The following is a 25,300-nucleotide window of genomic DNA, read 5'->3' on the forward strand; positions in this document are numbered from 1 at the left end:
AAAGAAATCGGCCAGCATCAGGGTGGTGTGGAGTCATTTTGCAGAGAGAAGAACATTTCTTCAAAAAAGGAGAGGAGTGGTCTGTGAAGTCAGACTCTGCTACAATGTCAAGGTGGATGGAAAATAGAAAAAAAAGTATTTCTTTGATTTAACAAAAAAGTTATGTGTAGCCTTCAAAAGAACTGTTTCAGCAGAATGATTTGAGAAATCCTACATGGGGCTAAAGAAAAAGTGAAAGGGAAACCAATGGAGGCAGCAATTTTAGGAGACAATTTTCAGAAATCTGCATGTGAAAGCGAAGAGAAAAAGAATAATGGTTGCATAGCTGGAGAATAATATTCAGTCAAGAGAGTTTGTGTGTGTGTGTGTGTGTGTGTGTGTGTGTGTGTAAGTCAGAGAATTGTAAACGTGTTTAAAACCTAAGGGAAGGATTTTCTTGGGAGGAAATCTGCATTCTAGCAATGTGAGGTGTATGTGTGTGTGTGTGTGCGTGTGTGTGTGCATTTCTGTGTATAATAGACTAGGTTTGAAAAGCAGGGAACATTTCTTGCTTTGGTTTACTCAGCAGCCCTTCTTTCCTTTTTTTATGGTAAAAATAAATACCCCACACTGTTGGCAGAATGGCCACCTCATTTGTTGTATGTTTCCAATGGTTCCCAACTAATCAATGCATCCTAATTCATGAGCATATTGATCCAGGCAATTAGAGTCTGTTTTCTGTTTGTTTTTTTGTTTTGTTTTGTTTTGTTTTGTTTTTTGAAGGGGAAGTTATATGTGTATGTTGTGAGAGGGAGTTTTCAATTTTGGGGGTTGTTCGGTAGAATAATGTCAGCCTGGCCCAAGGGACTCCTGCTAACTACCCAAAGGCACAAACAGGTGGGTGATTGGGAGATCAAATTTAGCCTAACCACTGCTTAGCAAGCCTCAAGGCTTAACATAGGGCTGCTTCCACCAGAGAGAGAGAGAGGCATGCTTTTCTATGATGGATCATGATGCCCGTTATATGGCTAGGTCTATTTTGTTTACCTACACAGATATATTTTTCCATTTCATATAAAAGTTCCATGTGGGCCAGTCAATGGTGGCCTTGCCTCCAGCTATCTCTGGTTATTTCCTTGGATTTTATGCATAAGGCTACAAGAAGTTTTGTACTGGCTCCATAAGGAGCGAGAAGGAAATATGATTGAGAACACAGAGCAAGAAAATATTACAAAGAGAAAGAAGGAAGAGAGACAAGAAAATTGAACTAATATTTTGTGTTCTTCTCAGTTGTGAAAACCATATCACACCTGGATTTCCCAGTTATAACAGTTAATTTCCTTTTAAAATTTTCTCATATCAGGCACTAGTTTGAGCTTGGATTTTGCCATTTTCAACTTCAACATTCTGATTAATATACTGCTTACTTTGCAAATAAAAAATTGCCATGTAACCCTTGATCCAGGAAAATCACTTCCTGAATATCTTGTGGTAAAACTACATAGGATGAAAATCAAAATAACCTATATCTTTATCTTATATCTTATAACATGATTCATTTTTATGGCCTCATAAATTTTCTTTATGCCATGTAGAGTATAGATTTATTCTTTCTTTCTGATAGAAGAACTTCCTGATCATTACCTAGTTGCCATAGTGCCTTCCTATCTATGGCCTATTTGTGTTCAAGACCAAAACACCTTCTATTCATAGCTGCAGTCACTTTAAACCCCCCATAAATCAAGTGTTTCTCAATATGCAGGTTCAATGCTGTCCCTACTGATGGTGAAATGTAGGAACTGTTTGTCAGTAGCTGTGTTAAGAAGAGCTGCATCAGCCACATGATGTCCTGGAGAAGAAATTCTGACTTGTGCCCAACACTATTAATTCCATTCTTTCTTTATTTATTGACCAGGGATTTCATTACTATCACACTACCAATAAACATGTCTGCAAGGGTGGGGGTAAGATGGTTTTTCCCAGGATGTCTTTTCTGGTTTCCATGATATGAGATTTTTTTAAGCACTCTTAACCTGTAACTACATTTCCACATGCTCTACATTACAAGGGAAGTTGGAGTAACTTTTGGGTTTGGAAGCCTGAAGACCAAGGAAACCACATTTGGTGCTCTACTCTATCATGCTATAAGTCTTCCGTGAAGGGGTCCCCTATGCAGAACTCCTATGATTAACCATGTGATTAAATAAATAAGACTCTTTAATTTCTGGGTTTCAATATTAAGGTCTTATGCAATCCTATCTTTCATTCCAGGTTCTCGTATTATTGAAGTAATCTGCTTGACTCTTTTCTGTCTCACTTATACTGAACATAAACAGAGAAAAAGAGTATTATATTGTGACACCCCATCCAATTCTACATAGGTTTTCATCATATTCTCCAAATTTTAATCCTTGACTTTGAAGCCTGTGTTCCTGCATCATATTGTTTATCATCATATTCCTGCACTCTGCCAGAGTCCTGGTGCCATAACTAGGGTCTTTAATGGTTTCCCAGAGCTTTTGCTCCCAGAGCCCATGCTACGTCTTCTTGTGCTACCTCTGTCCAGTTGTAAGAGTATTTGGTACTTAACTACTACATTTTTCTTGGCAATATTGCTCTTGACATATGTGTCAACATTTTTTTTTCTTTTTTCTTTTTCTTTTTTTTAAAATTTAAATTCAACTAGCCAAACTATAGTACAACATTTGTTTCAGATACAGAGTTCAATAATTCATCAGTTGCATATAACACTCAGTACTTATTACATCACGGGCCCTTCTTAATGCCCATCACCCAGTTACCCCATCCTCCCAATCACTCCCAGTGTTCTCTGGGGTTTTTTTCTTGCATTGTTATTACCATAATATCTAATGACATATTTATATTTTGTTTATTAGTTTATTTCTTCAACTGTTAGGTTGTAAAATCTTTAAGCTTGGGGTTGAGTCTGACTTCCTGATCAGTATTATACTGTTACAGCTCAGTGTTTGGCATAAAGTAGGCTCTGAAAAAAGTATGTTTTGAATGAATTAACAAATGTATTAAAAAATGAAGACTAACTCTCGTGAAAATATTTAAATGTGTTTATATGTGTATGAGTATATAAAAAAAAAATTATCCTGACAACTCTCTAAGTGATTTCATCTAGCAACCAACTAGCTTGCAATTTAAATTCCTTTACCAGTTAGGCAATTTTTAGTGCATACAAACCTCATGAGTACTATTTAGATTTTCCACTAGGTACTAGCTGATATTCTACAAGACAGAACCATCCAGATTCAAGCATTAAAGACTAACACTTTGAAATGTTACGGCTTACTGCAGATAACCCTACATGCTCATAAAATGAAGACTACCATTTTACTACTCCAGAATGGTACAAAGTAGATTGTGAAAATAAAGAACTAGAGAATGGATGATATATGGATACTATGTTGATTTCTTTATTTTACTTCCTCTTAAATTTATTTAAATATTTTTGGTTATTACTTTCTCAGAAACCTCTTCTCACCTCATTTCATCAAAAGAATATTTATTTGGCTTAGAGAAGCTTTCTCCTAAGATACAAATATAGGTTTTATTGAAGATTAGGTATCTTTGTACAATTGTTTTTTTTGTGGGATGAGCAAGAAGAGAAAAAGATAGATGGCATAGAAGAAGGAAAAAAGCAGCCTCAAATAAGGAGGGAAAACACAGCTGAACATTAACCTCCACTGTCACTCTTTCCATGTTGTTTCTTGTCCTACTGGTCACTATGTTTCCTTCCCTATGGTTACATTAGTACTTGTCCCTCCAAAATAAAACTCTTTTAGGAGAAAGTAAATTGATTACATAAAATGACACCTATCATGATTACATACTTAAAATTCCTTCACTTATGGAAATTTGACTTAAAAAAGTGTTCTTAAAAGTGTTTTTACTTCTCATCATAGAATCAGAGAAGAGTTTCCCTACAATAATAGTTTCTTTGTTTTTCAAACTTTCCATAACATAATGAGAAAAGCCTTGTGAGTTGAACAGTGAAATCCTACATGATCTTTTAAAATAAGTTCATTTGATTCAAGAAGACTTCAAAGATGAGTAAGTAAAGACACAAATTAATTTAATGGATGAGCCACCAAAGGGATGATTAAGAGCTAGTTATTGACACTCCTTTAGATGATTACAAGATATATCCAATGAACAGGAGTTAACTGGCAACAAAGACAACTGGCTTTTTGTCAAGTTGAAAATGGCAAAAGAGGGTGAATAGTCACATTTATCTTAATATACTCATTTGAAATAGTGCATTAATAATTAAACCTTTTTGTCTTAAAAATACAGGCATAATACAAATGCTAAGTCACTGTTAATCAAATATGCAGCAATTATTTTGATTGGCTATTTCTGGTTTCTTTTTTTTTTTTAAGATTTAATTAATTTATTTGACAGAGATCACAAGTAGGTAGCGAGGCAGGCAGAGAAAGAGGAAGAAACAGGCTCCCTGCTGAGCAGAGAGCCTGATGCAGGGCTCGATCTCAGGACCCTGGGATCATGACCTGAGCTGAAGGCAGCGGCTTTAACCCACTGAGCCACCCAGGCATCCCTATCGCTGGTGTTTTATAAGGAAAAATACAACCCCTTGATATTGTTGAATTTAATTGCTTTTTATAAAAGGTACTTTTTCTCTGTCACTTTGTGTAAAATTGGACTTAATCTCATTATTTAAATTTATTTAAAATATGGATTAAATACGCATAAATGTATGCAAAATGTATGCATGTATTTAAAACATATTTAAAATTTGCAAAAGAGATCTCTGCTGATAATTACAATAAAAGTTTTAGAGTTTAATGTATTTAATTTTAAATATCTACCATTCAAACCAGTGAATTACCTATTTGATTAATAGTTAAAAATTTAACACCAATGTATTTTTGAATTATTATGAATTACGATGAGCATCCTGTTGGCATATTACTTTCAGCTAATATGATCCTTTCTATTCATTATGGGGTAACTAAAAAAAAGAAAAGCTTTTATGTCTTTCCAAATCTTTCAACTGTTCAAAGTATTATTAAATTACTACTTAGCTTTGGGTAATATATCATGAATAGACTGAAAGAAATTTTGTGAGCTTGTAGATTTAATTTTTCATGATATTTCATAAACCTGGTTATCTTTCTTTTTTCTTCACTGAATTAGACAATCAATTTTTCTTTTGCTTCCATGTGGATATCACTTAATTACACAGTGGTACTAATCTTTTAATGTTTATGCCTGTAATGAGAACAGAAATTACCTCAGTTTGCATTGTTGAGCGTAGAAAAAAGAATGGACAAAGGAACTTTAAATTTGATGCAGTCTGGCCATCTTTTGACTCTATCCTCCATTCTGTCCCCTGTTCATATCCTGTACTCTTCTCTCTTCTAGGGAGCAACAGACTAATGACCTCTCTCACTATGTATCTCCTTGATTATCGTGTTCCCAAAGCTAGTTAAAATAAAACTTACCCCTCTGTAATATATATGTAGTATGTACATACACACAAAAATCTGTTATACGATTTAGAGAAACAGATAAAACAAAAATAATAGTAAGTGAAAATCTGTGTACTAATTTAAAAAACCCCAAATGCTACAATTATTGTAGAATCATCTGTGCTTTTTTCCTTTATCTCATCCCATTTTTGCCACCCCTGGAGTTAAAAAATATCATAAAACTGATGAACAGTTCCTTCATATTCTTTTAAAATATTTATATCATCTGTGCATGCTTCCTTAGAATATACATTGTTCAATTTTGCATGTTTGAAATTTTATTTAAATGTACACATATGGTGTATATTCTGTGATTTGTTTCTTTCAGTTACCTCTAATATATTGTAATGCAACTATACCAATATATGTTGCTGGGGTTGAGTGTTTTGTTTAAGTACTGGCCCCAATTTTTTACCCCTCCCTACAACCATATGCTTGCTCACCGACCTCATCTCAGACAAGTATATTTTCCTGTCTGTTGAATTTGGGCCAGACCATGACATATTGACATGTTTTGGCCTCAAATTGAACACAATCTTAAAATACATGGCATTGGCTTTGCAGAAATAGTCAAGGCCAAAACCATCACAACACTGTTATGAACTTTAAAAGAGTTATGGTGACAACTTGTTATCATTTCAACTAGAAATGGACTCTGAGAATGGTTAAGAAAATAGACCTGCGGAAGCCTCATGTGTTCAAAATATTTCTACTTGACTCTAGAGAAGCACATCTTAGAAATCATGGTGTGTATGACTTTTGGCATATTAACTTGATTAAAATCACATATTTGGAAAGCCCAAAATGTTTTTACAGACAACCATATTGGCAAAAACATTGACAGCCTAAAATGAAGGAAAGTGAGACTCTGACATCAAAGACATCTGAGCCCCCAACTCTCTATAGATAAGGAGTAGGAAATGCACAAAATATAGAGCAAAGGTTATTGGAAACACTCCCAAGTTGTAGAATGGGAGCCCAAATGAGGTTCTTTGTATATTCTAAGTATACAAAGAGTAGGGGTAGTGTAATTAAAAACATTTTCTCAGTGGAAATTCAGACTCTTTATGCACTGAAGACTGTCACATCACTCCCATTCTTCCCTTTTTAGCAAGAGTGTTTATTGTGATTTTCCTGTCAAGCTGTCACCATTTGATGATTGAAGGTTGGTTGTGGCAGAGCAGATAACTTTTTAGTTCACAGGGCTTTGGATCAAAAGCAACTTCAATCAAACCTGGGGCCTAATATATTTAATGAGATCTTTGGTGTCAAAATCAGATGAGGCTTACAAGGTCCTAAAATAAGGGTGAGTGCTATCTCTGATGAAAGGGTTATGAATAATTGTGGTTAAGACAGAAGACTATGGTAAACTGAACAAATAGTCACTTTTTTTTTTTTTCTTAATCCCTTACCCCTTGTAAGCTTGACATTCCCTCAGGAAGGTGGAGTTGGTGGGGTATGGGGTGTGTTTCCTGGCCCCTTGACTTTGGACTTGGTTCTTTGATTTGCTCAGGCAAATTAAATGTGGTGGAAGTGATTCCAAGTCTAGGTCTTAGAAGAATTTGAACTTAAAGAAATTTTTTCAGCTTGTCCTTATGTGTTTCTGCTATCACTAATATTACTGCGGTTCCTGCAGTCTGGGCTCCAAAACAGACCAGGCACAGCTAGACCTAGACATTGTACCTTGAAGGAGGGTCACCTCATTCAAGTCTGGGTCAGCCAACCCCTAACCTCCCTTAGATAAATGTGTCTCCTGCTGACCTGTAAGAAATAAATACTTCTTTCTTCTGTTTTCACTGCAAAAGGTGCTTTGTAGGATAGTTAACTCATTCAGAAGTATAGTATATTAATTAACATACCATAATTGTGTCAACCCAATAATGGACAATGAGGTTATTTCACTTTGGGTAGTTATTAGGTTATTAATCCTCAACTCCAAACATAATTCTATACCCTCGTTTGAGATTATATACCCTCCAAACATAATTTTATACCCTGAAAATCATGTCTCCACTTTGTGAACTGATTCCTGGTTAGGTTCTATTAACTGGGGTGTTCTAGGAGATTATGAAGCTAGAGGAAGAGGAATGGTTTTGCTTTTTCCTACTCGCCTCCTGTTGTTTTTGTCTGCTTCCTTTGAGAATCATTCCAGCAAACATCTTCATCTCAGCAATAGGAGTTCCTACCTGTAACAATATTTTGATCTACTTTGTAGTTTCACCTCAATTCACAAAACCTCATTGTATCCCCTCAGAGACACCAGCACTGGATAACTGTTGCCTTTACCTAGAGGTCTAGATCCAAGCTTCTTTCTCATAGCTCCTGGCTACTTTTTAGCTCTGTAGGGCTTTCTCCCCAATCTTTAAGTTTTAGTATTTTTAGCCTTTTCTATTTTCTTCCCCTTGGACTTAGGGGTATTAGCTGCTTCCTATAGTTTCTGCATTTGGGAAAACTTTCTACTTTCTTTCTGCTTTTTCTGATATGTATTTACAAATTCATATCTATTAACATTTTTTAATGTTTAATTCTCTCTGTTAAAAAGATTGGAAAAGATTTCCAAATCCTTACTGAATCTTCACCATTTTTTGAAGATTGTTAAGAATATTTTCAAGCATTAATATCAATGCATATACATAAGAATTTCTCTATCAAATACCCTAACCATGGATGGATCATAAGCTATTCACATGTTTAATGATTAAACAATTTCCATACTCTCTACAATGTTGTTATGTTAATTTATACACAAAACAGTAGTAAGTAAGTTAGAGTTCCTAGTAGCCATCATCCCCATCTACCCTGGTAATCTGACATCTTCTCTCTAATTGTTAAGAAATTATATTTCATTGTCATTTTAGTAAGCATTCTTTAGATTACTTATGGGTTTTAACATCTTTATATATGCATAAAGTCAATTAATGTTGTAGTAGTGGTACAGGGAATTAAGTGATAGGTATAATCATAGGAATTGCATTTCTGTTCCAATCACCCTACCCCCAAGTGCAGTACAATAGAAGGATGAGTGATTTTCATAGACTTTCACACAATGCAGCAAATGCAGGTTCAATGTTACTGTAAAAAGGGAAAGTAGGATAAAAGTGAAGCAATTGTAGAAAAGAAGACTCTAACATGGATAGAATAAAAATTAAAAAGACAACTCCACCCACTTTCCTCAAGTGCAAAAGTACAAAGGGACCTATGAAAGGCATAGAATAAGCTGCCTAATGATAATTTTCAAGAACTCCTCATTTTAAACCCATAAGAAGTATCTCCAGAGCCCATGCCTCACAGAAGTTTGAGGAAATTGTCTTGCCCTTGTCTGTTTTAATGAAGTATGTGCATCTTTATCCATTATTTTTACAGAAAAGATGTACACCTCAGTATGCATATGACCACTAATAAAGGAAATTTGGAAATGGGTTAGCAGTGAAATTAAGTTCCACAAGTAGAAGTAATATAGCCAGAATTATGATATTGATACTTCTCCATCTAGTTTTCTTTACATAATTAGATTTTGTCCTAACTGTACAAAGATAAATCACATTCTCTATCCAAATCAGTGTTCTATGGGTATTAATGCATATAGACATCATCAGTACATGTGTCTACCAGCACACGTGAAATCTTCAAATGCACTCATGCCCTCTATCTATGCAATACTCTTTGAAATCAAAGTATAAGGCATGAGAATATGGTCTGTATGTGCCTGAGACAAGGATTCTTCAAGCAGAAAAAATCAGTTATTGTTTCTAACACAATTTTTAGAAGTGTACTAGAAACAAAATGCAGTCTTTGGAGATTTACTGCATGTTCAGACTCCAGCATTTCGGTAAACTAGTTACAAATCTTCCTTGAGATGATAGCCATGTCTTAGGAGCCAAGAAACATTCATTTTGGAGTAAGTGATTAAGCTACCTAGCAGAGATTGTAACTTTATAGTGACAAGAAAAGTCACAATGAAAAAGAAAAGTATTGCTAGCTATGAAGCCTGAGTATTAAAAAAAGTAAGAACGAATCAAACCCTTGTGTGATAAGGAGTTTGTAGGTACGACATGGTTGCTCAATTTTCAGGGTTATACCATGTAAATGATGCTACTGTTGAGGCAGTAAAAATAGATTTCAAGAGTGACTTGACACTCCAATATCATTTTCTTCATGGTTTTGGATTGACATTTTGGATCCAGGTATTCTCTATATAGCATGTCCTCTTGTGTCCTCCTTTTCCTTCCTACTAATATTTTTGGGAAACTCACCTGTATCATGTTCATCCTGTGGTTTGTCATGATTATCTTCTCTCATTGACAAACAAATATGACAATACCTCCATTATTCTGGAGAAATCTATAGACACTAGCTAAAGGAAGCAAACATTGACACCATCTGTGTGTTGCAGTCTACCAAATTCCAAACTGCCACACTGTTGTGTGACTGTTTTCTGTGACAAGTCTGCACCAAACACAGTGCAGTGAGACCTCCCCCAGAGGATTGACATGGTCCGCCCTGGGAGGGAGGGTGTCTCTGAAATGTGGACTTTGAAACTCAGCCATACCTGAGATAAAACACAGGAGTGTTGTGCCACCTAAAAGGTGAAGAACTCCAACAAAAAAAGGTGAAGAGGAGATCTGATGGAAGCTGGAGATACAGGAAGGGCAGTTGTTTGCTTAGGTGTAGGGACTTCCTGAAGAATGGTGGGTTCAAATTCCCTTCCAGCTCACCCACCAGTAGTGATTAACCTCAGTGAGAGTAAAACAGTGTCACAAGTGAATGTCAGAGCCACTTACACCAAGCCCTGCCCCACTGCACACTGGAGTGTGCATTTCCAGTAGGGCAAGTCCACCTGAGAATCCACAGAGGAGGGCCCTCTCACAGAAGGCAAGCACAACCCCCTTCCACCCATGCACTAAGTCTACTGATCCCAAAATTCTGAAATGCTTCCTTTTTTAAAATTGTTGTTGTTGTTGTTTTGTTTTGTTTTTTGGATGTAGAAAGAGCAATTTATTTTATTTCATTATTACATTTTTTTAAATTATTTTAATTTTGTATCTTTTTTTTTTTCCTATCAGGCTTTGCCTAACAAGCACTCCAAAACACATCTAGGGTCCAGCTTCCTTTATTGGTTGATTGAATGATTTTTATTTTATTATTCTATATTATTTTGCTTTATTTTATTTTATTTATTTTATTTCATTTCATTATTTTTGATCTTCAAAATAACAAGATGAAAGAATTTACCCCAAAAGAAAGAACAGGAAGAAATGATGGCCAGGGATTAATCAATACATATATAAGTCTGATGTCTGAACTAGAATTTAAAACAATAATTATAAGGATACTAGCTGGGCTTAAAAAAAAAACATAAAAGACGCTAGGGCATCTCTTATTATAGGGATAAAATAACTAAAATCTATTTAGGCTGAATTTTAAAAATGGTAGTACTGAGATGCAAACCTGAATGGGTGCTATAACAATGAGGGTGGATGAAGCAGAGGAACAATTCAGTGATATAGAAGATAAAATTATGGAAAATTTTGAAGGTGAGAAGAAGAGAGAAACACAGGTAATGGATTGTGAAGGCAAACTTTGGGAACTCAGTAGTTTGTTAAAATGTAATAATATTCTTATAATAGCAGTCCTTGAAAATGAAAGGAGAGAAAAAGGGACAGAAAATTTATTTGAGCAAATTATAACTGAAAACTCCCCTCATCTAGGGAAGGATACAGACATAAAAATCAAGAAGCACAGAGTATTCCCATTAAATTAAGTAAAAGACAGCTATTGCCAAAGCATATCATAGTCAAATTCACAGAATACACAAAGAAAAAATTCTGCAAGTAGCAAAGGAATAAAAGTCCTTAACCTACAAGGGAAGACACATCAGATTTGCAGTGGATCTGTCCACAAAGACTTGGCAGGCCAGAAAAGAGTGGAAGGAAGTGTTCAATAGGCTGAATGACATTGACAAACAAATATGACTATATATATATATATATATATATATACATATACACACACACACACAGATATATACACATATACATATATATATAGGAATTCTTTGTTCAACAATGCTGTCATTCAAAATAGAAAGAGAGATAAACAGTTTTCCAGACAAGCAAAAGCTTAAGGAGTCATGGCCACTTAACCAGCTGTTCAAGAAATATTAAGGGGGGGACGCCTGGGTGGCTCAGTTGGTTAAGCAGCTGCCTTCGGCTCGGGTCATGATCCCAGCGTCCTGGGATCGAGTCCCACATCAGGCTCCTTGCTCGGTGGGGAGCCTGCTTCTCCCTCTGCCTCTGCCTGCCATTCTGTCTGCCTGTGCTTGCTCTCCCCCCCCCCTCTGATAAATAAATAAAAAATCTTAAAAAAAAAAAAGAAAGAAATATTAAGGGGGACTGTCTGAATGGGGGAAAAAGGAGAAAAGCAACAAAGTCTAAAAATGAACAGAGAACATTACCAGAAACACCAATTTTACAGGTAATACAATGACACTAAATTAATATTGCTCAACAATCACTCTAAATGTAAATGGACTAACTTATCCAATCAAAAGACATAGGGTATCAGAAAAGAGAAAAAAAAAATAAAAAGACCCAACCATATGCTGTCTACAAGAGACACATTTTAAACCTAAAGACACCTCCAGATTGAAAGTGAAGGTATAGAAAATCATGCTAATGGACATCAAAGGAAAGCCAGGGTAGCCATACTTAGATTTTCAAATATCATAATTAGGGGGTCTATCCATCAAGGTGATCTAACAACAAAAATGTTTATGCTTCCCAACTTGGGAACACACAAATGTATAAATCAGTTATTAAAAAAATAAAGAAACACATTAATAATATTATAGTAGTAGTAGGATACTTTAACATCCCATTCATGGCAATGGGCAGATCATCTAGACAGAGTATCAACAAGTTAATAGTGGCTTTGAATGGCACACTGGACTGGATGGATTGAACAGATACATTCAGAACCACACTCTTTTTCATTCTCTAGAATAGATCACATACTAGTTCACAATCAGACATCAACCAGTAAAAATTATTGGGATCATACCATGCATATTTTCAGACCATAACACTATAAAACTAGAAATCAACCACATGGAGGAAAAACAAAGCAAAAAACAAAAACTAAACAAAACAAAAAACAGACCACAAATACATGTAAGTTAAAGATATCTTAGTAAAGAATGAATAGGTTATCCAGGAAATTAAAGACAAAATTAAAAAAAAAAAAACATACATAGAAGCAAATAAAAATGAAAACATAACAGTCTAAAACATTTGGGATGCAACAAAGGAACAAAGGGAGTCCTAAGAGTGAAGTATATTGCAGTACAGGCTTACCTCAAGAAGCAAGAAAAGTCTGAAATACAGAAAAGGAGACAGGAAAGGAGCCACAGATAAAGCCAGCAGAAGAAGAGAATAATAAATATTAGAGAAGAAATAAATTATATGCAAACAAACAAATGCAGTAGAACAGATCAATGAAACTAAGAGCTGGTTCTCTGAAAGAATTAATAAAATTCACATATCCCTAGCCAGAATGATCAAAAAGAACAGATAAAGGACCCAAATAAATAAATCACAAATGAGAGAGGAGAGAACACAAAGAACACTGAATAAATACAAAGAATTATACAAAAATATTATGAAAAATTATATGCCAATAAACTGGGAAATCTAGAAGAAATGGACTAATTCCTAGAAACATACAAACTGCCAAAACGGAAACAGGAAGAAATAGGAAATTTGAACAGACCCATGACCAATAAAGACATTTAATCAGTAATCAAAAATCTCACAACAAAGAAAGTCCAGGGTCAAGTGGCTTCCCAGAGCGATTTTACCAGATATTTAGAGAAGAGTTATTTTCTTCAAACTGTTCCAAAAAATAGAAATAGAAGGAAAAGTTCCAAACTCCTTATATGAGGCCAGCATTACTTTGATTTCTTAACTAGATAAAGACACCATTACTGGGGCGCCTGGGTGGCTCAGTGGGTTAAGCTGCTGCCTTCGGCTCAGGTCATGATCTCAGGGTCCTGGGATCGAGTCCTGCATTGGGCTCTCTGCTCAGCAGGGAGCCTGCTTCCTCCTCTTTCTCTCTGCCTGCCTCTCTGCCTACTTGTGATCTCTCTCTGTCAAATAAATAAATAAAATCTTTAAAAAAAAAAAAAAGACACCATTACTGTTTAACATAGCAGTGGAAGTCTTAGTCTTGGCAATCACAAAAAAAAGAAATGAAAGGTATCCAAATTGATCAAGAAGTAAACTTTAACTATTTGCAAATGACATGATACTCTAGAAAACCTGGAAGACTCACCAAAAAATTGCTAAAACTAATACATGAATTCAGCAAAGTTAAATGATATAAACTCAACCTACAGAAATCTGTTACATTTCTATACACCAATATCAAAGCAGCAGAAAGAAATCAAGGAATTGATGTCATTTACAATTGCACCCAAAACCATAAGATACCTAGAGAGATACCAAACCAAAGAGGTAAAAGATCTGTACTCTGAAAACTATTAAAATGCTTATTAAAGAAATTGAAGAAAAAAAAAAACCCACAAAGAAATGGAAAAGCATTCTATGGTCATGGATTGGAAGAACAAACATAGTTAAAATGTCTGTATTAACATGTACACATGTAATGCAATCCCTATCAAAATACCACCAGCATTTTTCACAGAGCTAGATCAAACAATCCTAAAGTTTGCATGGAAACACAAAAGTTCTCAAATAGCCAAAGCAAAACTGAGAAAGAATAACTAAACTGGGTTCATCGCGATTCCGATTTCAAGCTATATTACAAAGCTGTAGTCATCAAGACAGTATGGTACTGGCACAAAAACTGACACATAGTTCAATGGAACAGAATAGAAAACCCAGAAATGGACCCATAACACTATGGTCATTTCATCTTTGACAAAGCAGGAAAGAATACCCAATGAGGAAAAGACAATCTCTTCAGCAAATTGGACAGGCGTTGGGAAAACTGGACAGCAACATGCAGAAGAATGAAACTGGACCACTTCTTTACACATATAAAAAAAAAATTCAAAATAGATGAAAGACCGAAACATAAGATAAGAAACCATCAAAATCCTAGAGGAGAACACAGGCAGCAACCTCTCTGACCATGGCCATAGTAACTTCTTATTAGACATAGAAGCAACTGAAACAGAAACAAAAATGAACTATTGACACTCGATCAAGATAAAAAACCTTTGCACAGAGTGCCTGGGTGGCTCAGAGTTAAAGCCTCTGCCTTCGGCTCAGGTCATGATCCCAAGGTCCTGGGATTGAGTACTGCATTGGGCTCTTTGCTCAGCAGGGAGCCTCCTTCTCTGTCTCTGTCTGTCTCTCTGCCTACGTGTGATCTCTGTCTGTCAAATAAAAACAAAAACAAACAAACAAAAAAAGGTCTTTGCACCGTGAAGGAAACAATCAACACAACTAAAGGCAACTTACAGGGGCACCTGGGTGGCTCAGTGGGTTAAGCCTCTGCCTTCGGCTCAAGTCATGGTCTCAGGGTCCTGGGATTGAGTGCCACATTGGGCTCTCTGCTCAGTGGGGAGCCTGCTCCCCCCCCCACCGCCTGCCTCTCTGCCTACTTGTGATCTCTCTCTCTCTCTCTGTCAAAAAAAAAAAAAAAAAAAGGCAACCTACAGAATGGGAGAAAATATTTCCAAATGATATATCAGATAAAGGGCTAATATCCAAGATCTATAAAGAACTTATCAAGTTCAACAACCAAAGAACAAATAACCCAGTAAGAAATGGGCAGAAGACATGAATATACTTTTTTTTTTTCCAAAGAGGACATCCAAATGGCCAAAAGATACATGAAAAGATACTCAACATCATTCATCATCAGGAAATACAAATCAAAACCATGAAGAGATGCCACCTCACACATGTCAAAATGGCTAAAATTAGTAACAGAAGAACAGTTGCTGGTGAGGATGAGGAGAATGGGAACCCTCTTACATTGTTGGTGGGAATGTAGACTGTGGCAGCCACTCTGGAAAAAAGTATGGAGGTCCCCAAAAAAGTTAAAAATAGAACAACCCTAAGATCCAGAAATTGTGCTACCAGATATTTACCCAAAGGATACAAAAATACAGATTTGAAGGAGTACATGTTCCCCAAACTTTATAACAACATTATCAATACTCAAAGTGGTGAAAGAGTCCAAATGTCCATTGACTGATGAATGGATAAAGAGGTAGATATGCACATACATATACATATATCCATATATATCTATATCTAGCTATCTATATATAGTGGAATATTACTTGGTTGTCAATAAAATGAAATCTTGCCATTTGCAATGATGTGGGTAGAGCTAAAACATATTATGCTAAGCAAATAAGTCAGTTAGAGAAAGACAAATACCATATGCTTTCACTCATATGTGGAATTTAATAAACAAAATATATAAACATATGGGGAGGGAGAATAAAAAGAACAACAACAAAACAGAGAAAGAAAGGGAAACAATCAATAAAAGACTCAATGTTAGAGAACAAACAGGATTGATGGATGGAGGTGAAGGGGAGGAGGGATGTGCTAGATGCGTGATGGATATTATGGAGGGCACTTGTGATGAGCACTGGTATGTAAGTGTTGAATCACTGAACAGTACTCCTGAAAGCCATTTTGTCCTGTCTGTTAACTACCTGGAATGCAAATAAAAATGTGAAAAAAAAAAAGAGAGAGAGAGAGAGAGAAAGAAAGAAAGAAAGCAGAAAAAAGAAAGAAAGAAAGAAAGAAAGAAAGAAAGAAAGAAAGAAAGAAAGAAAGAAAGAAAGAAAAAGAAAAAGATTGCTTCAGAACTTTAGCTAGGAAAGAAGAACTGACAGAATATAATTAAATTTACTGCTCAGGGCACCTAGCTGGTTTAGTAGGCACAATATACAACATGAGTTCATGAGTTCAAGACCCATATTGGGATTAGACATTCCTTAAAAAAAAAAATGATCATTATAATTCTGGGTCTAATGATATAAATATACAACAGGAAAAGTATAAATGTAATGTAAACATGACAGTTCTGTCATATGATCACAGATACTTTGTGTGTACAAAGGCTTATGTCTCTATACCTCTAGTATTTGTGTAATGTCTGTAAGTGTATACATATACTGCCTATGAGTGTGTATACAGTGACTTTTTCTCTTATATATACTGTTTATATTTTGTAAAATACTTCTATACATTTATTATCTTATCCTCTGAAAAATCTTGTGAAGTAGGTATGTTGTATCCTAACATTCACTTTATAGATGAGGACACAGAGCTCCAGTTAATTTCAGGAACTTTCATGAAATGCCTCAAACCAAGCCCATTCTTCCTCTTCTTTGTGTATAACTCTAAAATATCATGGTCTTTCTTAAAGGTAATATTTTTCTGAAACAATTTCTCCCTTAGCCAAAGAGGGGTAATGTGCAAAAATTAACACACTGTATGCTATTTATAATTCCCTAAAAAAATAAGGGCTAAAACAATTATTTATATAATAATGAGAGAGAGAAAGTATGTTTAATAAGAGAGATCTGCTCTAATTAGATGCCGAGATTATTTTAATAGAAGAGAATGCATTTTGAAGTAATTTCCCATCTGATTTAGAACTATTTGAAGACAAGGAAGTAGGGATGTTGCATATTTTGTACTTTTTGTACTTTCATTCTTTAGAGTTCAGATAAATATAGATTTTAAGTTATTAGCCATCTTTAAGATTATTTTATCATATATCACACTTAATTTACTTTAATTGCTTATCAATACCTGGATTCACTTATTTTATTTTTTTTAATATTTTATCTATTTATTGACAGAGAGGGAGAAAGTACAAGTAGTGGAAGCAGCAGACAGAGGGAGAAGAAGGCTCCCTTCCCAGCAACTCGGAGCTTCATCCCAGAACCATGGGATTATGACCTGAGCTGAAGGCAGCTGCTTAATGACCGAGCCATCCAGGCACCCCTGGACTCACTGTCTTTTAGACGAAATATGTAAGATATTATAAAATTCTCCTATGAACTGAGGCTGTTTCATTTTAACAACATATAGCAACAATAAATAATCCAATTATAATTAATCACTTATTTTGATAAAAACCAATGCTATCTAAATGATCAGTGAGCTCTTAGGAGAATACACAATTGTTATGAATAGTATTTGTATGCATAGTATTTTTCCCAGCGACTAAGTAATATTCCTTGCCAATTCATTCTTTAGTTTCTACTATATGGACATACAGTTAAACCTGAAATAGTATTATATAAAAATGCATTACCTAAAGAAGCAATTTTCTAAAAATAATCACATTTTTCTTTGTTTTATTTTTTGCATTAAAATAAGATTTTAAAATTTAATTAAAATCATAACAATTTAAATTATTTATTTAAAGCATAAAAAAGTGATCATTCTGGTATAAAGTGTATATATTATGACCAAAATAACCCAGATTCAAACATTTTTAAGTTGTCTGTTGTTTTGATAATTTAGTTTACTAAACAATTTACTGCAAGACAAGTTTGAATTAGTAAGAATATTGTGTAGTTATAAATAGTACTAATTTAAAAAAATTGTTTGAGTTCACAGAGATAATGGATAATACAAAATATTATATTCTGCATATTTGAAGCCATTCTGAGGTTCAGTTCTACTCTATAGTATAATACCAAAGAGATAGCATTCTTGCAAATAGCTCATTTAGTTATGATTTTTATAAAAGTAATTGATTATGTACAAAATATGTTGAAACTTCCATAAATCAATTGTCGAAATAGTCCAAAATAAGGTAAGAAATTACTTCCAAAATAAATTGTCTTTGATTAAAATACTAAAGCAGTATTTAAGATTTAACACTTCTTTCATTCTTTAGCTCATAGAAATTTTTTAGATAAAAGTGACCCACCTAAATTTGCACTCTAGATATGGTGTGATATCCTTAATCACATAGCTGTCAGTTAAAGTCGTAATTGCAAAGGCAGAAATGCTATGATTTTCAAAGGAAGATCCTGGTGGAACCAAGATTAGGAATCCTGATACAATTACCATCAAAACCAATTCAACCCTTTCATCATTAGAGGAAAAAGAGGAAGAGAAAAGGAGGGAAGAACAAAATGTTATATGTAGTATTCTTTATTTGAACTTTCATTTGGAAAAAATAATGACTATATGAATCGAGAAATTAATTACAAACTTTATTTCATCAAAGATTGTTATACATGGTAGTACAACCTTTATGCAATGTTTCCCACATCTACTTTGTTAAACAAAAGTGGATAGAAAGCTATGCTATCTACAGAGCAGATTTTCTCTTTGACTTGCCATGGTTTTCTGATTCCTACTTATCTATATTCTGCATTATTCGCTCTTAAAATGACTTTAATGATTATAAAAACAATATCATAAAATTTTGCTTATTTTGCTGATGACAGGGAAAACTAAACAGAACACTTAAAAAATTATTTCTATTATCATTAAGTCGTCACTATTTGCTCAGTTGTATGATTGTGGTAAGTCATTTCCTAACAACTTGTAAGTTCACATAAATTTTTGAAAATATCAGGTGGGATTTTTTTTTCTTTAGTAGATAATTACAGTAACCAAATCTGATTAAGAATGGCGGGGGAGAGGGGGAGGAGACAACTCTTTAAAGCTACCTGAAATTTTATAGACTCAATTCTTATAATTAGAAACAGGACAAAAAAAGTATAAAAATTAGGATAAAAAATATTCAGTTATTCAGGTACCAGTGCTAACATGAAAGAAATTATAATTTTTATTCTACACTTGCTTTATTATGTTTAAAATTCAAAACATCTGGAAAGAGAGTTTAATTAGCTTCATCTAAACTTTACCTTCATTCCTCTGGGGAGTCAGAGATTAAGAATCCCAAATGCTTTCAAAGGCAGGACTACCTACCTTTTATACTGTTTCACAAGTACAAAAGTGGTAGTCGAAGGTGTGATTTTAAAATTTTTATTGTCATTGTGAATATAAGCTGCACAAATTAAATATTCTGTGTATCTTTAACTATACTTAAAATCTTACACTTTTGTAATATATGGTTTTAGAGCTATCACCCACATGAAAGTGAGAAACAGAACATTGTGCAAAAAATCAGGGCACTTGTAAGAAGGGAAGACATAGAGTAAAGTACTTAGCTTTCCTATTGGTTTTGTTTTGTAAATTTACTATGTTACTGTGTTATAAATTTACTGTGTTAACAAATAATGTTACTGTGTTAACAAATCTTAGCATTGCTCTGTATTATTAAATATTCTTCAGAATCATGGTTTTAATGATTCTATAATGGTGCATCATAAATGTACCTGCTGTTCTACATTGCTGCTGTTTTGTTTGCTTGCTGATTTAAAAAGCACTCTGCTTACCTTGTTGGAAATTAAAAACTTGAAAAGGAAAATCACATGTATTTTTCTCTTTGTCCCAAGTTAGACAACCCTTCATTTATATTATTATTGGAATTGGGATGTATCATTAAGTTGATATATAACTCACATCCATTTGATTGTAGTTACAGTTATCTCTTAATTAATGACATAGTAGAACTGAGAGACTATAGTCTGGAACCATTGGGTTCTATAGCTATTTAGGTCATCTCTAAACTGAAAATGAAGAGTTGTATGGGCTAATTCAACAAAAAGAATGTTAGCAATGTGAAGGCTACAAAATAGCTCTATTCAAGAAAATAAAAAAGCAGATTTATGTTGTTCTTTTGGCAAGTGTCTAAGGAAGTATAATACCTTTGATGCTAATAGATGCTTATTTAAAATATGAGAGGATTTCTGCTTCTGGATAATAAGGTGTGCATACTTTCCTTATATCCTCCCCTAATTATATAGAAAATAAACATAACATTATATATTATATACTTATATATGAAATAAACATAATATTCTGAATGGTGGAGAGATGGTGGCAGATTAGCTATGGGCCTTGTTACCCAAGAACAACATGGCAGTTAAGTTTACCGGTTTTCTTTTTTGCATCATATATTCCAGACTTGGGGAAGTCAGAAACACCTGCACCATTAATGGGAGTTGGCAAAAAAGCTCCCTTAAAATTATGCTCTTTCTCATCAAATGACCATGTAAAGGGCAGCCTAGCTGAACAAAGAAGTTTCCAAAGAAAAACCGCATTACTCCAAATAAACATCACAAAAGACTATGAGTCAAACCCCACTCACATCCACAAAGACTAAATGGGGGACCTGTATTTCCATGCCTGCTAAGCTGAAACAAAGCACTCAAGTCAGATCCAGGGGTGGTATCAGAGCAGGTGGATTTCGGACCCAGGAGTTTCATCTTTCCCAGGCATACATCATATCTTGTGGTGTCTATCTATAGATTGATGGGGAGCCTGGATTTCCACCCCAACCTGAAGCAGAGAGACACTCTGGTCCCCTCTGCTGGAAGAGTATCAGATCCTTCCCAGTCAATAATAAGGATTGACACCCTTGACACTAGCAATTAAGAGATTACTAACTCTCTTCCCTGTGGTGTCACTGGAGGCAATAAATGAGGTATTCATTCATTGTGAAGAGCAATAATGAAGTATTCGTGTCCCTCCCAGTCAGGGTGGTATCACTGGAGATCTATGGGGAGCTGGAATAGCCACTCCCATTCAGCAATAATAATGATTACTTCTCCCTGGTTCTCTAAGAGGCAATGTGAGGAACCGGAAATGCTACTACAGGAGAAGTTCAGAGGAAACCAGCTGAAACAGAAGTTTTAAATAAGATCCATTCTCATAGCATTGTATCTTAAATGTTAAAATTTCAATAAAAAATCACTCATCAACAACAACAAAAAAAACCAGACTGGAGTTTGCTAGAGGCAGGGGTAGAGGTTCAGAAAAATGGGTGAAGGGGATCAAAAGGTACAAACTTCCAGTTTAAAGTATATAAGTCCTGGTGACGTAATGCACAGTATGGTGACAATAGTTAATAACTTTATAGTGTATACTTGAAAGTGGCAAAGAGAGTAAATCCTAAAAATTAACTCTATACAATGATGGATGGTAACTACAATTATTGTGGTGATCTTTTTGCAATGTACAAGTACCAAATTATTTTATGAAGTTACTACCCTAGTACTAAGTCATACAAATACTGTTCCAAAAAATTATAAACCATTATCTTTCATGTAAATAGATGGAAAAGTCATTAACAAAATATTAGTAAGTAAAATTCAGAAATATACAAAAAGAAATATACACTATGATCAAATGGAGTTTATTCAGAAGTGGCAAGGCTTTTCAATATTAAAAATCAATCAGTATAAGCTTTCATAATAATGGGAGAAAGAAGAAAAATTATATTATAAGACCAACGATTGCAGGACAAAGTTCCCCAGTTATCATAAAACTTTAAGAGAAAAATAGGAATATAAGGGAGATTCCTTGACTTCATAAGGAAATCTACAAAAAATCAAGAGCTAATATACTTAATGTTAAAAAAACTAAATGTTTTCTCCTATAATTGGGACTAAGGCAAGAATGTTCTATTACCACTCATTCAATATAGTGCTGGAAGTTATATCTGGTGCAAGAAAGCAAGAAAAGAAATAAAAGGCATAAATATAGGAAAAGTTGGAATAAAATTTCCCCCGTTTTAGGTGGTGTGACTGTCTACATAGAAAATTCCACAGAAACTACGAAAAACACCTATGACTAATAAGAGTTTAGCAAGATTGCAATATATAAGAAGGCTATAAAGATATCATTTGTATTTCTGTATACTAGCAATGAACACAAAAATTAAAATTATAATATCATTTGCAATCACAAAAAATAAAACACTTGTGTAAAATGAACAAAACATATACAAGATGTATGTATTACAAACTACATAGAATTATAGAAATCAAAGACAGTAAAGATAAATGGAGGGTCATACTATATCTTTGAACTGGAAGACTCAAGATAGCAAATATGTCAATTTTCCAAAAGTGATATAGAGATTTAACACTATTTCCATCAAAGTTCCATCAATATTTATACATAAATTTAATTTACAATTATAATTTAAATTTAATTATTATATGTTATAATTTAATTAAATATAGAATTATAATTTAATTATATAATTTAAACATAAGCTTATATATAAGGTTGCATATATATTTACATATATATATCTAAGCTTATTTTAAAATTTAAAATTTGTATGGCAAGGCAAAGGAATGAGAACAGGTAACCCAGTTTTGGAAAAAAAAAGTCTAAATTAAAAAATATGTTTATAAAAAATAAAAAAAGTATAAAAAAAAAAAAGTAAAATAAATTTACAAACCCTCAAAAAAAAAAATGGTGATAGTATTAAATGCTGATGATGTTGCAGACAAACTGGGTCACTCATACTTTGCTGCTTGGAATATAAAATTACACAACCATCCTGTAAAATAGTTTGTCAGTTTCTTAAACAAACTTACTGTACAACTTGCCATTATTGAGGAATTTCACTTATGGACATTAGACACAAAAACTGGAAATTTATATTCACTCAGAAGATCTGCACAAAGATATTTATACCAGCCTTATTTGTAATAGCCAAAATCTGGAATGGCATTCTTCAATGGGTGAATAGTTAATAAACAAACTGTAGTACATCCTGCTCATTGTTTACTACTGGGCAATGCAAAGAAATGAACAGTTGATAAAATCAGTGACTCAATCTCCAGTCAAGTATGCTGAGGGAATAAAGCCAATCCCAAAAGATAATGGACTTCATGGTTATAATTTTTTTTAAAAGATTTTATTTATTTATTTCACAGGCAGAGAGGCAGGCAGAGAGAGAGAGAGGAGGAAGCAGGTTCCTTGCCCAGGAGAGAGCCCAATGCAGGGCTCCATACCAGGACACTGGGATCATGACCTGAGCAGAAGGTAGAGGCCTTAACCCACGGAGCCACCCAGGTGCCCCATGGTTATAATTTTTATACCATTCTTGAAAGGACAAAAATCATGGAAGTGGGGAACAGATTTGCAGTTGCCAGAAGCAAAGGAGATGATAGGGGCAGGAAGGGAAGTGGGCATGTCTATTAAAGGAATTATGAAAGAGTCTTGGGGTGATGGAATCATTCTTCATCTTGTGTATGGATATTATTATCCTGGTTGTTATATTGTACTATAGTTGTCTAAGATATTACTGTTGAAGAAAACCTGGTAAAGAGTACACAGGATCTCTTTGTGTGATTTCTTAAAACTGCATGTGAATCTATAATTATCACAAAAAAAAGCTTGATAAAACAAAACAAAACAATATAAAACATGGTGAGAATATTATTTCTTTACTGAAGGAAAGAATCAGGCTTAATGACTACCTAAGGAATATTTTTCAAAGTAGGTACCTCTGAGGAAGCATAGGCATAGTCCTGTCAGGGAGCCAAGAAATATCTAGTCAAATAAAATGTGTAGGTTTTCTAGAGACAAGCAAACAACCAGGGCAGCCACATACAAGAAGGACAAAAGTAGTCACACAAGATTAGGACAAATTTAGAACATAAAATGGTAGCAGAATTGTATCAGATCTGTCTCTTAATAGAATTTTTTTTTTTTTAGTATCAATTTTTTGTCATGTTTTGTTCTGTTTTTAACATTTAAACGAGACAGGGTTGAAACATGGTTATAGTATTAGAGACTTGGTTTTCATAAACTGATTACGAAAGCAACATTTGATTAAATGTTGATTGAAATAAAAAACTAGAATTCCTTTTTTTTTAAATTTCCCTCTTCCTGACCATGCGCTGTTGTCTGTTATCTGTTTCTTTTCTCTTTGTTTTCTATAACATTTAAAAAAAAAAGAAAAGAAAAACTAATAATGCAAATGCAAATGTATACCAAAGGAAAAAGGAAATAGTTCTACTCTTAAAGGAGTATTTAAATTTAGATTGACATTACACTCTCTCAACACTGGAAAAAGCTGGAAGTGTGAGTGTGGGTCATGTGTCAGAAAAGGAAAATCCTATGGAGAACATAGTCTGAGTTAGTCATATATTCAGCCAAATTTCAAACTGGTATTTCTATATGCTTGTATTGAGCATTATCCCCCAACTGCCTGACATAAAATGTGGCTTACAAGTCTCTCTTTCTCACTCTATCTCTCTCTTTTTACTTATTATTTCAATCCTTCCTTTTCTCTTTTCTCTGTCCCAGCATTTTCAAGTTTCTATCATGTGTTTTATATACACACACACACACACACACACACACACACACACACACACACAGATATATTTATCTATCTATCTATCTATATATATATGAGTTCATTGTACATGAATTGTATTCTCTAGATAATTCTTAAGACTGGTTCTTGTTTCAGTAAAACAAATGATATTAAATTTTAAGTTTGCATCTCTAGTGGTCTGACATAATGAAAACATTGTACCATTATTTATTGGATTCATTTCCCTGTAGGCTGAAGATAGAGATTGTTAGAGCAGAAATTCAAAAATAAATAAATAATTTTAAGAATAATATTGGGAGCAAGAACATATAAAAGTTCCAAATCCAAATCCTTTTATTGCCCCTGCTCTCCACTCTATTATACCAAGAGTCAGGCCTAGTGAATAGAGCAAAGACTGCTCCATTCCACTGGCACTCAATTTTTCTCTCCATTTGTCCACTGAACTCTTTGGTTTTCTCCAGGTGATTCCCTACTGAATTTATGTAATAAAATTCATATTTTAATGACTCTCTAGTCAATACACTCAAGCATTTATTTTCTTCTCCCATATTAAAACAATATATGCACTATAA

The sequence above is a fragment of the Mustela lutreola genome, chromosome 1, assembly GCF_030435805.1.
Source record: "Mustela lutreola isolate mMusLut2 chromosome 1, mMusLut2.pri, whole genome shotgun sequence".
NCBI classification, from domain to species: Eukaryota; Metazoa; Chordata; class Mammalia; order Carnivora; family Mustelidae; genus Mustela; species Mustela lutreola.